The 15,612-nt window shown below is 41.9% G+C and overlaps 1 long non-coding RNA gene across 1 annotated transcript in view; it reads right to left on the bottom strand.

Moving 5' to 3' along the window:
- Positions 1-775: 775 nt before the first annotated feature.
- Positions 776-15,612, bottom strand: part of LOC142310374 (uncharacterized) — a 142,425-nt gene continuing 127,588 nt past the window's right edge. Inside the window, exon 3 of the long non-coding RNA XR_012754144.1 lies at positions 776-1,541. This is a non-coding gene — a long non-coding RNA (uncharacterized LOC142310374). The remainder of the gene's footprint in view (positions 1,542-15,612) is intronic.

The raw sequence follows: 15,612 nt of genomic DNA on the forward strand, positions 1-15,612 counted from the left end.
AACTTGCTAATATTTACATGCACTGTCTGACGATATTTATCTATAAAGATGAGATTAACCCTTTAAGTTGAAGAAAACTAAATAACCTTAAGCTACATATATGATTTATTGATGAAGTTTCCAATTAATGCTTTTCATATGACTGATTGAATATGTCAGCTGAGGGATGTTAGGTGGTCAGAAACTGTGCCTTATAGGAAACATGTAAAAACCATACAGTGAGTATAAAAGGCACAAATGGGGCATGAAAAAGCTGGGAAGAGTTGCAAAATGTTGGTGCAATTGGTGCAACTCATGGTCACGTTAACATTTTGTGACTTTTGGCATTCTCACGCGGGGGGCGTGGAGACACCTTATGATGAGAGGTGGCATTCGCTATGCCACAAATCTTACTCCAGTAGCTTAGGACCGTTTCACACATCCGGCATTTCGCCGGATTGCCGCATCCGTCACACTCCAGTACAGTGTTAACACTATACAATGGCAAGACTGCATTTGACCGGAGGTTGCTGCAATGCCATTTACTGTATTACACTGTACTGGAGTGTGACAGATCCGGAGAAATGCCGGATGTGCCAAACGGCCCTTATGCTTCTTAATAAATCAGGAGTGTCTGACTCTAATATGCCCCCTCATCAAGACCGCAATGAACAACGCCGGTCTAGGATAAATCCGGGCCCAAGTCTTTACTGACGTTTTCGGAAAATTTCGAGTCCCCGCTCCTCTACCTTATTAGAATTTCTCGCCTCTTCTACAGACTTCCACAAAGACCCTGGATTATCTGATGACTATATTGACTTTGGTGAGCCATTTAACCACAATCAATGGAGATAGTAAAACAAAGTTTTTTAGTTAAGGAATTATTTTATAAAGTTTAATAAAGCTTCAAAGAATGTCTTGTGAGCAGCGTTACCACTGCTTGGATTACCCGAGATACCTCCCTACCACCCGAATCACAGCGCGGGTATCATTGTGGTTTGTTGGGCACTAACACGATCCCGTCCCGTGCACTTAGCCAGTTTTATTGGATTCCTTTTCTTCTTTGTAGAGAAATAAGTGAAAGGTTACAAATATTTTTGAATTTTTCTTTTTTAAATATTTATTTTAAAGACTCTGCCAATCAGCGCAATCAATGTACATGGCGGGTAAAATATTTCTAATCGGGGGAATAAGCACCCAAGTTTGGATCCACCATACAAGATAGGACGGGTAGATCCTTTGCAAGTGGTTCTCCCATTTCTTCAGGTCTTTACGGAGCTCAAAAGTTGACGTTTTTGCAGAACTTGATATAGAATTCCATTTAGCATTTTCCTTTTCGAGCGCGTAATATCCATCCTGTAATGGCCGATCTCCATCCATTGTAAATTTGTAAACCACCCGTATAACTCAACCACACCAGTCGTTCATCAATCCACATTACTTGTATATTTTCCAACATGAGAAGTTTTATATCCTTGTATGTTGCGATTTCCCACACAACGATCTTCAGTCTTGTACACAGATGGATCTGAAGAAATCATATTTGATATTCGGTCCATAACCTAAGAGGTAAAGCAAAAAGAGGTTCAATATTATATGTCATGTTCTACAGCTCATATTGATATTTTAGGTTACATTTTCAAAAGTGACCTAAGCATTCTCAAGCATTTTAATAAATTTGTAACTAAATCCAAGAAGTTTTTTTTTTTTTTTTGCATAATGGGTATTGTAGGTATGTAGAATTGGGTTTGTTAACTAAATCCAAAAATTCAAGCCCAAGTAATCCTGATCACTGTACAATGCATGAACACAAGTACCCGGCGTAACCTACTAATCAATGTATGGACATCACTTTTTAGAGATGAAAGACGATCGAATGCGAATGGGCCAAAGAACGCACTTATGACCTTAGGTACAGCCATGCTTCCCCAAAATAACTTGCAGCTATCACAAACAGGATACAGCATAGCTAATTAGGAGAAACTATCATAGCCTGTATAAAAGCAAAGGCAGGGAATTCAGCAGCCATTATGGGGTTAATCCGGATAATGTGATGATATCACAGCTCACAGCTTAGCAATAGAGGTGGGGATAGAAGGCCAGAAAACTCTGAAAAAAATATACAGATAGTATGTGACATCACAATACAGAACAGTTATCATTTACCCATAACCATACGTCTTGAGGTCAGTTTGTCACAAGTCAGCTGTATAGCTGAACCCTTACCGAAGTGGGTGTCAAATGTACACCGCTAAGGCTATGTGCGCATTGAGCGTTTTTCGGGTGCGTTTTTGTGCTCAAAACTGCATGACTTTGCTTCCCCAGCAAAGTCTATGAGTTTTCTTTTTTGCTGTCCGCACACAACTTTTTTTTTTTTAGCTGCGTTTTTGAGCTAAAAAACAAAAATTGAACATGTTAGTTCTTTCCTGCGTTTTACTGCGTTTTTCACCCATGCAATGCATTGGAAAAATGCAGTGATCAAAAATGCAGCAAAACGCAGCCAAAACGCGGTCAAAATTTTTTACCGGTGCGTTTTTGAGCGTTTTTTGCGGCCAAAAACGCAGGGTCAAAAAAAAGCTGTGTGCCTTAGGCTTCGCTCACATCTGCAGTGGTTATTTATGTATTTTTGTAAAGGTAAAGCAAACATATAAAAATGGCAGTGACAGAATCTTGTGTAATGGGAGGCAACGGCACACAGTGATGGGAGCCTCCAACTCAGATGAGAATATTGTATAAGCTCCTAGAATACGAAAGATTTAATTTAAAAGCTGAAAAACAACCATATGTCCATTTTAAGATTATTAAGCCCAGTCACCATTGCTTTTCTATAGGTGTCTTGCCCGTTTTGGGGTCCGCACTATTTAGGACCGGTAGGCATTACTTGGTGCCTGGCATATGGTGTCTATATGAGAGTTGCTTCTAGAAATCCTCTGTCATATGGCATGCAATTTAAATCAGAATAGGAAAGATTTTGCTCACCACCCATATACAATCAAATATATGTATAGGTGCAGTATGGGCCGATCTGTATTCTGTCAGTACGACCCAAAGCCATGCATTGAGCAGAGCTTTTCTAGTGTTTACTTGGCTTTATTGGGATTGATAATGTGCCTGCATCAGGCCCGTAAGTTTGCCTTTATTTTTTTTTTCCTGCGATTTCCTTCGGTACAAAGTGGCGCAACCATTTCACACTACAGATGTCTGCACCTTAGCTGTGAATCCTACTTGTAAAACAATTAACGCCTCCCACAAAGCAGATGCCGACGTTCTTTTAAGGGTTAATGCATACATCTGATATTCGGATGTTTTGATTTTTTCTTTATCTTTTTAATTTTTTTTTAAAGGGGACAGTAATGGGGCCCCGCAAAGTGTCTAGATCTTCTAAAAAACACACAAAGCGGCTGGAATGAAGCCCGCTCATGGTACCAGTGTGTTTAGAAAGACAAGAGGCCAGCCCTCACCCTGACAGCTCACACAAAGGAAAAGAATCCCGAGTAAACAAGGAAATTAAAAGTGCTTCCTACAGGTTGCCAGGAAACTCGGGCACTTGGCTGAAGATTGTACTTGAAGTGTGTACGGTTAAAGGGCCGGAGATAGCAACCTAGATTCCATCGTACAGAAATGCACTGCGAAGCAGAGTTTAGTATTCCTTTTTTTATCCAAATTTTCACTTTATCTTGGAGGATTTCATGTGAGACTCGTTAGTAGCTGAAGAAGCAAATCGAATTCACAAAATGAAAAAAAATAAAAATCTAATCAACGTCACCTTGCACATACACAGAAATGCAAAGTAGCTACGAATTGCAGGGATATTTTTAAGTTCGTATATTATCATCTATGCACAAGATGGGCAATAACTTGCTGATCATTAGCAGTTCAACCCCCAGGATCTCAAGCGAAGCCCCCCGTTGTAATGGAGTGGGGTCCTCACCACTCCCTAGTCTAAAGGTCCATTATTATGGATCATCCGGCAGCATGATATGACTGTCAATAGGTACATTTTGGCAGACCAAACGGTCAGTGAACATACAGTAGGTGGCTATAGTTCTCGGCAATGCAAGTCCTGTTTATACAGAACGATCTACGTCCGAGAACGATGATTTTTTTTTTTGTGCTGCACAAAATTTCATTTTACCGGATGAACGAGTGGTTTCCTTGTTCATCAGGCGATCGACAGCCGGTTTATAGGAAAGATAATTGTGAAACAAGTGTCTTAAACAGGAGTCTCGTTCACGATTAAGGGATCACAGAGTACCGATCTCTGTCTTCTCCAGGAGTCACATAGACAATGGAGTGGTGGTGTCCATGACTGCATCTTGTAGAAAATAGACGGAGTAGCAGTATTACACATTCCCACACCCATAAAGGTCACTGTCCAGAAGTGAGCAATGATCAGGCTCCTGCTGCATTAAGACTAGTGTTTTGCCTGCCGGTCTCGATAAAGGATCGGCTGCAGTAAGTGGTGTGCGCGCCATAATGAATTTGGCACATGGTTTCACCTGCCACTCACAAGAAATATACTCCCTTCAGGGATTTTTAATACAATTCAGTCATAAATTTGTGGTGTCAATTATGATGAATTTGTTGGCAACACCCCATCATTATGAAGCTTTAACACATTTTTCAAAAAGTTGCCCGAAATGACTGGAGAGGATTTAAAAACCCAAAAAGTTTTGCAAAATGGTGAGTTTGAACACTTTTCTTCCAAATGTTTATTGAAAACTGTTTGACGAATCGGGGAAATAAGAAAGTTTGAAAGAAATAAATAAATGGGGAAGCCATTCCTACTTTATCTGTACTCTATGATAGAACTGAATTGCCAAGAACTGGATTTTTGTGATAGCTATACATTTTATGTTACTATTATGAGTTTTTGGCATGAATTTTTTTTTTTTACATAATGTGACATTTTTAAGACAGAAAAAAAAAGGGTTTTGTTTTATTTAAGTAAAGGGAGTCACTTAAAAACAATTGGTGCAACTTCAGTAGGTCACTGATTTAGTGGTAAAACGCATAATGGTGGAAGAAAAAGAGGTCCATAGTGTCTACATTTTTATCAATTTTTTTTATCCTAAAGAATACTAAACCATTTTAAGATTGGCAAGGTGGGGTGATCGGGACCAGTCAAGCCTTGGCACATGGCAGAGCACACTGGACTTGCAGTAGGGGAGCCATTATGACCTTGATGTTTATAAACCATTAGTGGGTTACACTCTGTCACCTAAGGGTGCTCATAAAAGACACATATCCGGGCATTGTTTGATGTACTTCGATATAATCTATACAAATTGAGACACCAGAGACTTTGGATGAATTAACTATCTAAAGTTCCTAGCAAATATATGTCCTTTAAATCTTTATCCTGTAATCTAAGAAAAAGACTGTCGTTGGCTGTTGGGCTCACATGAAAATGGCCATTTTTGTGTGCGAAGTATCTCAATTTTTACATATTTTGCATAGCAGTATTGCAAGTCTATATTCCCATATTCAATGTTAAATACATCTTAGCATTAAAGAGTGCAATTGTCTCTTTTGTTACTATACATGTTTCTCAGTCTTGGAAATTTTCATTTTTGCCCGAGTAACCGGTTATGGATCTCATGCGTCCAGCTGACATCATAGGTTTCTTCATTTGACACTCAGTTGACGAAGTATAGTGGACAAACCTTTAGAGTCTGTATTGATCTTGAACAGTGCCGGGACATTGGGTAAAGACAAGGGTGTTTACTTAAGAACCGGTAATGACTAATAAATACATCAGAGCCCCCTCCAGGAACATTATGGAGCCATTAATCTTAATAAAAACAGATATGTGAAGGCGGACACTCACGGCCAATAAGACGAAAACACTTGTGTAGTCATAGAAAGCCAAATGGAGCCATCTGTGTGCTGGATTTTAGCCTTTACTACTCTGTCATTGCCCAATGAAGTGCTCTCAATTCTGTATTTAATGTTGTGTTCATGTAAAGTAAAGCTTATCTATTTTGAGTGGGGTAGGGGGCGTTTAAAAAAGGTAATCTGGATTAGAAAAGACGTATCAAGAGAAGTGTCTGCTTATTACCAAGAGTAGAGAGTAGATACAAAGCTCGTTTCTCACTTTGGTGGATCCAACACTTCCATACATTACACAGACTGCCTATTAACTTCGGTGTAATACTCAATTTCCCCTGTGGAGGTGCTGCAGTGGAATCAAACACTTGTTACCAAGACCTTCTACAGATTACTACTGATTGCAATGGCTCCAGAATGTGATTATCTTATTTTCGAAGGCCCCTACTAGAAGGGACTGTCCAAAATGGAAGCACTTGGAAAACAACACATACAAAAAATATCAGGACTGCATTAGATTTGTTAACAACTAATTGATAAGATAGTCTAAATTATAAAACTGCAATAGTTTAAGAAGTTTTGGACTTCAGGTTGGATTTAGGGTATGACCTGAATAGTTTTAGCACTGTAGAAGCAGAGAAATTACATATCATGCCTTAACATTTTGGTAGGAGTCCCCAAATTAGTCCACTTGAGGCCTGAATGACATCCTAGAGAAGTGTATCTCAACTCCAGTCCTCAAGACCCACCAACAGATCATGTTTTCAGGTTTTCCTTAATGTTGCACAGGTTGTGGAATTATTCCCTGTCTAATGTTGAGGGGAAACTTGACAACATGATCTGTTGGTGGGTCCTGAGGACTGGAGTTGAGAATCCCTTTCCTAGAGGAAGAATGATTCAAGCCAATTTGCAGGGATGCTAACAGTAGGCAGATCTATCAGACTATGGGCATGCCACCGAGAAAAGGAAATGTGCTACGTAGCATTCACATGCTTGGCTAAGATCTGGTTATGTTCCAAGGCTCGTTAAATGGTTGCCCATTGACGTAGAGGTTGGCTACCTCCAATAAGTAGCCTTTGTGATAAAGTATTTTTCCCTTATAAGAGGAAAAAAAAAAATCTGTCTCAATTAAGTATTGCAAAGCCATCAACAGAGAATAATCTATCATTTAGATCAAGTTTTTCTGTTTGATGTATTTTTTTTATTATTTTTTTTTAATTACCGGCATTTTTTTTATTACTTTTATAAAAAAAAGTAAAAAGAAAAATTAGTAATCTTGCAATTTCCACAGTAATCACTGGGTCTTTTTTTTTTTACACTCATATTTCGTTTCCTTTCAGGAAGTTTTCAGCAGGTTTGTTATCAGAGGCAGGATTACTAGAACAGTTAACACCTCTATACACGGCTAATAACACAAGATCTGTCGATCACAGTAGGAGATATCTCAGCTCATCCATATCACACAATAACCTTTGCACACGCTCTGTCACGCAGGTACTTGGGAAAGGTCCGGTGTGGGACAAGACACACAACAAAAAGGGGTTTCACCAGAACAAACAAGGGGTATACCGGGGACACTAACAACAATGGGTCCTGGTGATAGGGAAGGGGATGATGGGAGGACTCCTGCACTAACCTGTAGCTGCACCCTGGACTCCTAGCCAGTCCCTATACAGGTTCCGCACCGGTCGCCGAGCAGGATACCTGAAACCCTGAGAGACCCTGTAATAACCCTAGCTAGTGATCTGGCAGGTAAGGATCACTAGTCCCACCGCTAGACTAATATAACATGAAGGGAAGGTACGACACACAGATGAAAAAACAAAGGATAAAGCCCAACTTCATGGCTGCAGTCAGACACCAGGACTGCAGCCTACGAGGATTCACACAATAAGGGATCCAGAAGCGCCTTCAACCTCGTGGCCAAGCTTCAGAATAAATCAGAATAACCGGCGCCCTCTACTGGGAGATGTGAACATATACAGGGAAAAGGAGTGGTCACCAATCGGAACAACCCGAGACCAGGAGTCAGAAGGTGCTGGAAAGCAAAACTGACATTCATCCTTTCAGCACCAAAGGAAAGGGAAATATATTTCATGTGAAGAGCCTCAGGTGCCAAAGAGAGACTCTGGCCTAGATCATGTCACACGTTTCTAAATGCAGAGAGAAGGCCATGACACGCTCATTAGATGCTTCAATACAAAAGATAGCATTGGAATCTGATCATTGTGGCTAATGTTGGTGTGCAATTTCTTGAGAGTTAAAAAAAAAAACGCTTTAGTGGTCAGTAAGAAAATTGCAAGGTTGTTAAGTTTGTTTTTTAATAATGATTGTGATAGAAGAAATAAATAAAAAACGATTGCCAAAATTGTATGGAACACCAAATACTGAATAAAATAATAGGTTGTTGCACGGAAAGTAGATTTAAAGCTCAGTGCAAGCAAAAGTATAGTAATAGTATGCAAAGTTGATGTGCGGAATGTGTTCTGTGTAACCAGATGTGTCGGGCCGATGTGTGGGAGAGAAGAGGCAGCAGTGACCTTGTACCTCTGGCTTCTCTACTCTGTGTACATGAAAACAGGGCCTCGGCTGGTTTCCTTCCCAACTGTCTGTCTAATTCTTTATTTCCACAAACACCCTGTAAGTAAGTAATCTGTTAATAGCCGGCCCTGTCTGGGACAGGTGCCGCGAGCTTAGCCCTAGGAGCATCCTGAGTCACTTCCCAGGTATGGATTTTAGCGGTGAGTAATGCTTCTCTCCCGAGAGGGCTGGACCACCTCCATAGTATTACACACTGCATCTAACCAGATCATAATTAAAGGTGTTTATTCTCAGAAGTGCCCCCAACCCACACTCTACCTCTCACAAGGCCATGAACTATAAATTACCTAAAATTAGGAGCAATTTTTGAGCTCTGTTCTTTGAAATGAGATGTGTCCTAGCGCAACATCTGTAAAGCCGCCGTCATCAAATCCTTATTTTATTTCTTCAAAAAGTACAGTTTCCCCCCATCTGTTCAGTTTAACACACACATAAAAATTTTGTTTGGGGTTACGCAGGTAGTCTTGGGCCCCATCGAGGAGAATATGTTTTTTCTTCCAGATTTATGATCAATGATTCTTAGAATGTACGAAGGGAACTTGGAGAACAGAATTGAAGAATTCCCATGAAAAGAACGTTACTCACTAGGAAACTGGTCTAAGTTTCTCCTTGTGGAGACAGCTAGCTACTAAAGGGAGGTAAGGTGATGCTTTTTGGGAAAGAAATATGCATATTAGTTCTCCAGAAGAAAGAAAGCTGCCTTTCTAGTGCCACCTATTGAATAGCACTCAATGCCAATCAGCTGCTACTAAAGCTATCGGATTATTGTAATGTACTAATAGAAGCATGAACTCATGGGGCAGGGATGTAATATTACTACTTTACGTAATATGCAGTTCAGTTTATAGACACTTAGAAAAGGCAAAAAGAAGAGCCGAAAAAATTGATAAGGGACATAGAGGATCTTCGTCGTAAGGAAAGATTTAAAGAATTATAGTTATTTAATTTTAAGAGGAAACATGATTATAGAGTTATTCTTCCCAAAAATAATGAGGACCTGAGAGCCGATACGTGATGCCAGAAAAATTAAACAAAGCTTGGCGGCTGATCTATGCTTTCTCTGTGTGTGACTACAGGGAGAGACCTGTCAATTCACAGGAGAGGGAGGGGAGAAGCCGCCAGGAACCTACCTGTCCAACTAGTTTTCTGGCGGCTTTTATAGTACAATTTTCTCTGAAATGCCTGTGCGTAGTTCAGGAAGCATGTAACAGCTATCAGGTTCCCTTTATGTTATCCCCGATCATTAGTGGTCCAGTTAGGGTTAGAGTTAGGAACCCCAATGATCCGGAGATTGGCGATCTGCAACCCCATCAAGAATGGAAGTGCACAAAAGTGGCCTCCACTTTATTCATAGTCTATGTGACTTCAGAAAATTGCCAAGCGTTGCACTCAACAGTCCCATTGACAACGAATGGAGTAGATATCTGAAATTCAATTCCAGACCCATTTTCGCTTGTTCCAGATTCTCGTTCTTGAGATCACTGGGGCGCGCAAGTTATCTCCTATCCTATGAATAAGGGATAACTTGATTTTGAGGGAATAACACTTTAACTACAAATAAATGGTCCATACAAAAAATATGGTCCATGTCTGACTCTTTAGCAAGCCTTGCAACATGACTAAAGGATATAAGTCAATTAAAAAAGAAAGAAGGTCCATTGGCCTTTTGCTCCTAGTCACTGCGAGGCAGTATACCTTCACACCTACGGAGCACTGAATAAATGTTTGTACCACTAAAGTCCACAGAATTGTGTTAGTTAGTTAGTAATTGGAATAAGCACCGTACAATCCAATGATCCGATGGTCCACATGTTGGACAAGCTCGGTGGGGTGGTTCCCCATCGTTAGGCAATGGGACTGGGTTTGTGGCTGATGGCGCAGGGTGTGAGTGCTGAGATTTAGCTCATTATAGAATAATCATTTTATAAATACCACTTCCCATGATCTGTCATCATTTTTCACTGTCGGTATCGCGGTTACCTCATTGTTCTTGTAATCCGTCTTCAGCCTCATTCTTTTTGGCATTTCCTGACATACAGAGACATTGAAGTCCCCATCATTCTTCATCTGGACTGAAAATGTAAATTGTTACCCTCATGTCTTAAAAGATACACCCACTTAAAGGTGACAGGTGTCTTGTCACGGTCAATACATTGTGTTACTTTTGTCTACATTCACCGGTGATTTAACTTGTAATCCTGTGCATGATGCTGCAAGAAGCTTTAGTGTTACAAATGATCCTTGTACTTGCAGACATCTTGAGCTCGATTGATAAGTAACAGTGTGTAAATTACTTTATATAAAAAGTTATGTTCTTACAAACTGATTGATCACAGAAAGCTCGGGGCGGGCCCACTCTGCCCCTCGCCCCACAGGAAGTAAGGGGCAGGTCACTGTCTACACAGGAAGGAAGGAAGCGGGAGTGGATCTCTGCCTCTACAGGAAGCGGGAGTGGATCTCTGTCTCTACAGGAAGCGGGAATGGATCTCTGTCTCTACAGGAAGCGGGAATGGATCTCTGTCTCTACAGGAAGCGGGAGTGGATCTCTGTCTCTACAGGAAGCGGGAGTGGATCTCTGTCTCTACAGGAAGTGGGAGTGGATCTCTGTCTCTACAGGAAGCGGGAGTGGATCTCTGTCTCTACAGGAAGCGGGAGTGGATCTCTGTCTCTACAGGAATCGGGAGTGGATCTCTGTCTCTACAGGAAGCGGGAGTGGATCTCTGTCTCTACAGGAAGCGGGAGTGGATCTCTGTCTCTACAGGAAGCGGGAGTGGATCTCTGTCTCTACAGGAAGCGGGAGTGGATCTCTGTCTCTACAGGAAGCAGAGGGGTTTTTGATCTGTACAGAAATTGTGGGGTTGGGCTTTGTCTCTCTACAAGAAATAGGGGCAGGTCTTTGTCTCTACTGAAGGGGGGGGGGTCTTTGTCTCTCCAGTAAGTGGGAATAAGTTTGTCTTTCTACAAGAAGTGGGGTGCTTGTTTTCATCTCTACAGGAAGTTGGGGCAGGTTTGGAAGTCGGTCTGTCCTTTTGTTCCTGCTTTCCTGTCAATTTGCATACATAATTTAGTGGACTTTCAGTTTAGGAACTGCAGGCCATTTAATATTGGCAAGAGCAATGCATCCTGGGAAGAGGGGAAAGAAGGTACAGCACCCATTATGCTGGCAGAATGCTGGCAAAGATGAACCTTCCACTTAAAAGTGGATAGCTAGTTACAGAGGCTGTGAATTAGGACAGTTCCTGAACATACAAGGCTGGAATGTACATTAAAGGAAGCTTTACCTTACTGTGCGGGCATGAGGGCTGGAAGACTATACTTTTTTACAGGTGTATGAACATACAAGTTTTTTTTAAAGCATTCTACGGCCCTTAATAAAGTCAAAACACAAGCTTTTCCCCATTCTGGTTAATAGAGAGGTTCCCAATCCTATATAAGTCTGTATAGGCCACAAGGACAGGATAAAGTGCCTATATGTTGTAATCTAAAGTAAACTAGTTTCACCCTCCTTAAGATTTGGCTGAAGAACAAGACAAAAATGTGTAAAGTGATTGCTCCATACAGGGCGCTTGTAATTGTGTCCGCACTGATCGTACTCAACGATAAGTTATTTAAATGTTCTAATACAAGCGCCGTCCCATCGTCCGGGGGGGACGGAGAACATTCATCATTTCAACATTAGCGTAAACAAAGCTCCCTGTCGCTAACGACAAAAACAAAACTTTAGTCTCCAACGAGGCTCACGTCCCAGCCTTTAGCGCAGCAGACTGGCCTTCCTCCCCTGGAGGCAAAGCCTGCCATGTAATGATGACACTTGTCCTATACGCTGGATATTTGGCTTAAAAAAAAAAAGATGATACCTAATGCAACAGCTGGTTTGATGGATGGGACTAGGAGACAGTCCTTAGGGGACAATTTCTGAAAAGAAAACTAGATTTTAACCCTTACTGAGCTACAGAACGTGAGGTGGATCTGATACCTATGGATGAGAAATTAGCCATGCGTGTTGACTTTTTTTTTGTGTGTGTGAATAGTAAACTTCATGTTCCTGTTCAAGCAATCTCTTTTAAGAGTTTTTTTTCTTTAGAGGTCAAAAAACAAGCAGAAATCATGCTTTCAAAACAAGAGTTTTCCCTGAAGAGTTTTTTGCAGCCTTTTAAAAGGCAGGCTTGGACTGGCCCCACTGGAGAGCTGGAGAATCCGCTGGTGGGCCCTTCTGCATTAGTAAGTTATTTACCTCCCATCATGATCAGTAGATGGCACAATACACTTGTTCCACCATGTAGACTAAAGGAGGCATCTCGTCATTCTTTTTTCAAACTACCCAGAATATTATTATCTAGAAGCATAGGTAAATTTGTGACTGTAATGTAGTCGATCAGTAGGCCCCCAAAGTCAGTGTTTCTGGTGGGCTCCTGCCGTCCCAGTCTGACACTGTTTGAGGACACATGTTTTTAAAACCTCTTTAAAAAGAAAACCCTTAAAATGTTCCACAAATGAGCAGAAAAGTGGATATGCCATAGAAATGAATTGGAGGAGTTTTTCTAAGAGTTTTCTAAGCCGTCTTTGATGAGCAGTTTCGAGAGGATCTGCTCAAAACTCCAGAAGAAATTAGTTTTATTTTTTTTCTTTATTTTACTTTCTTATATAGAGCTATACAGCGCTTTACAGATAAATCTGTCTGAACATTCCCTAATAATATTATGTGCACAGTAAGATTTTTTTTCAAGAGTTTTTGGAGCAGAAACTGGGAAGAAACTCTCCAAATCATTGTAAAAAAAAACAAAAAAAATTGGAGTTTCTGCTTACATTCTGTTCCCAAAACAAAATCTGTAAAAAAGACTCAATGTGGACATACCCCAAGGGTGTACCCACTTTGAGATCAGTGTTTATATATTCGGAGGTTTATCACATACAGCAGTCACCCATAGGCTCTTAATGGGAAAAATATGTACCGTATACCATGCCAAAACGGACACTGCAGTGTGAATAGACCTTAACACTTAAAGCAGATATCCAGTAACAAAAATACATCAATTAACTTAAAACAGTAAGGCCATGTTAAAACCTGTAAAAACACTGTGGGGTTTTTTTGCAGTGGAATTTTGTAATAGCAATCTGCTCTGAACTGTTAAATTCAGGGAATTTTTTGCACAAAAAAAAACACATTGAAAAAAAATGGAGCATTTTTACGTTCACATGGAGCATTGTAAAGGCTGAAAAATGCACATAATAAAAAAAATCTTATTTTGGGCATATTATTCTAAGACCCTACAAGTTTTTACAATGTTTTTATGTGCATTTTTTAATATGTTTTAATTATAATACGAGTACATAGCAGTAGGATGTATTTTTTATGCACTTCTGCTACAAAAACATGAGGAAAAACTGCAACAAAAACACTTATTTTACCAAAGCGTTTTTTGTTTTGTTAGCTTTTTTTTGCTACATGTTAAAACAACATGCAACAAAAATATGCTGCATGTGCACTATTGATGTGTTGTCATCTGAAATGTATGCAAAGCTTGTTGCGAGCGGATTTGAAGCATTTTTTTTCCATGTGGATTTTTTCACAGAATCGTATTTTAATCCTGTGTTTAAACAGACCTTAAAATTTATAACTCACTAATATACTTCAATTCAGCCCGATGACCCCATCATCGGGTCCCCGTTATGGTCCCGATAGCATTTCCTGTGTCGGCAAAATACCACAGTATTGTATGAAGGGGGCTGGTTGACTGTTCTTTTGAAGTGCCAAGCCAGCCTCCTTCTCTACCAAAGCTGATACATAAACATACACAGACAGCCCTGACATACCGACACAGGAAATTCTGTCCTATACCAAGAACAGGAAGTGGAGCTGCCAGGGCCAGAAACAGAAGTGGAGCTGCCAGGGCCAGAAACAGAAGTGGAGCTGCCAGGGCCAGAAACAAAAGTGGAGCTGCCAGGGCCAGAAACAGAAGTGGAGCTGCCAGGGCCAGGAACAGAAGTGGAGCTGCCAGGGCCAGGAACAGAAGTGGAGCTGCCAGGGCCAGAAACAAAAGTGGAGCTGCCAGGGCCAGAAACAAAAGTGGAGCTGCCAGGGCCAGGAACAGAAGTGGAGCTGCCAGGGCCAGGAACAGATGTGGAGCTGCCAGGGCCAGGAACAGAAGTGGAGCTCACAGGGCCAGGAATAGAAGTGGAGCTCACAGGAACAGAAGTGGAGCTGCCAGGAAGAGAAGTGGAACTGCCAGGTCCAGGAACAGAAGTTGTGCTGCTAGGGCCTGGAACAGAAGAGGAGCTGCCAGGGCCAGGAAAAGAAGTGGAGCTGCCAGGGCCTGGAACAGAAGTGGAGCTGCCAGGGCCTGGAACAGAAGTGGAGCTGCCAGGGCCTGGAACAGAAGTGGAGCTGCCAGGGCCAGAAACAGAAGTGGAGCTGCCAGGGCCAGAAACAGAAGTGGAGCTGCCAGGGCCAGAAACGGAAGCTGTGCTGCCAGGTCCAGGAACAGACGTTGTGCTGCTAGGTCCAGGAACAGAAGTTGTGCTGCTAGGTCCAGGAACAGAAGTTGTGCTGCTAGGTCCAGGAACAGAAATTGTGCTGCTAGGTCCAGGAACAGAAGTTGTGCTGCTAGGTCCAAAAACAAAAGTTGTGCTGCTAGGTCCAAAAACAAAAGTTGTGCTGCTAGGGCCAGGAACAGAAGTGGAGCTGCCAGGAACAGAAGAGGAGCTGCCAGGGCCAGGAACAGAAGTGGAGCTGCCAGGAACAGAAGAGGAGCTGCCAGGGCCAGGAACAGATGTGGAGCTGCCAGGGCCAGGAACAGATGTGGAGCTGCCAGGGCCAGGAACAGATGTGGAGCTGCCAGGGCCAGAAACAGAAGTGGAGCTCACAGGGCCAGGAATAGAAGTGGAGCTCACAGGGCCAGGAATAGAAGTGGAGCTCACAGGAACAGAAGTGTAGCTGCCAGGAAGAGAAGTGGAACTGCCAGGTCAAGGAACAGAAGTTGTGCTGCTAGGGCCTGGAACAGAAGAGGAGCTGCCAGGGCCAGAAACAGAAGTGGAGCTGCCAGGGCCAGAAACAGAAGTGGAGCTGCCAGGGCCAGAAACAGAAGAGGAGCTGCCAGGGCCAGAAACGGAAGTTGTGCTGCCAGGAACAGAAGAGGAGCTGCCAGGGCCAGGAACAGATGTGGAGCTGCCAGGGCCAGAAACAGAAGTGGACCTCACAGGGCC

The sequence above is a fragment of the Anomaloglossus baeobatrachus genome, chromosome 5 (assembly GCF_048569485.1).
Source record: "Anomaloglossus baeobatrachus isolate aAnoBae1 chromosome 5, aAnoBae1.hap1, whole genome shotgun sequence".
Taxonomy (NCBI): domain Eukaryota; kingdom Metazoa; phylum Chordata; class Amphibia; order Anura; family Aromobatidae; genus Anomaloglossus; species Anomaloglossus baeobatrachus.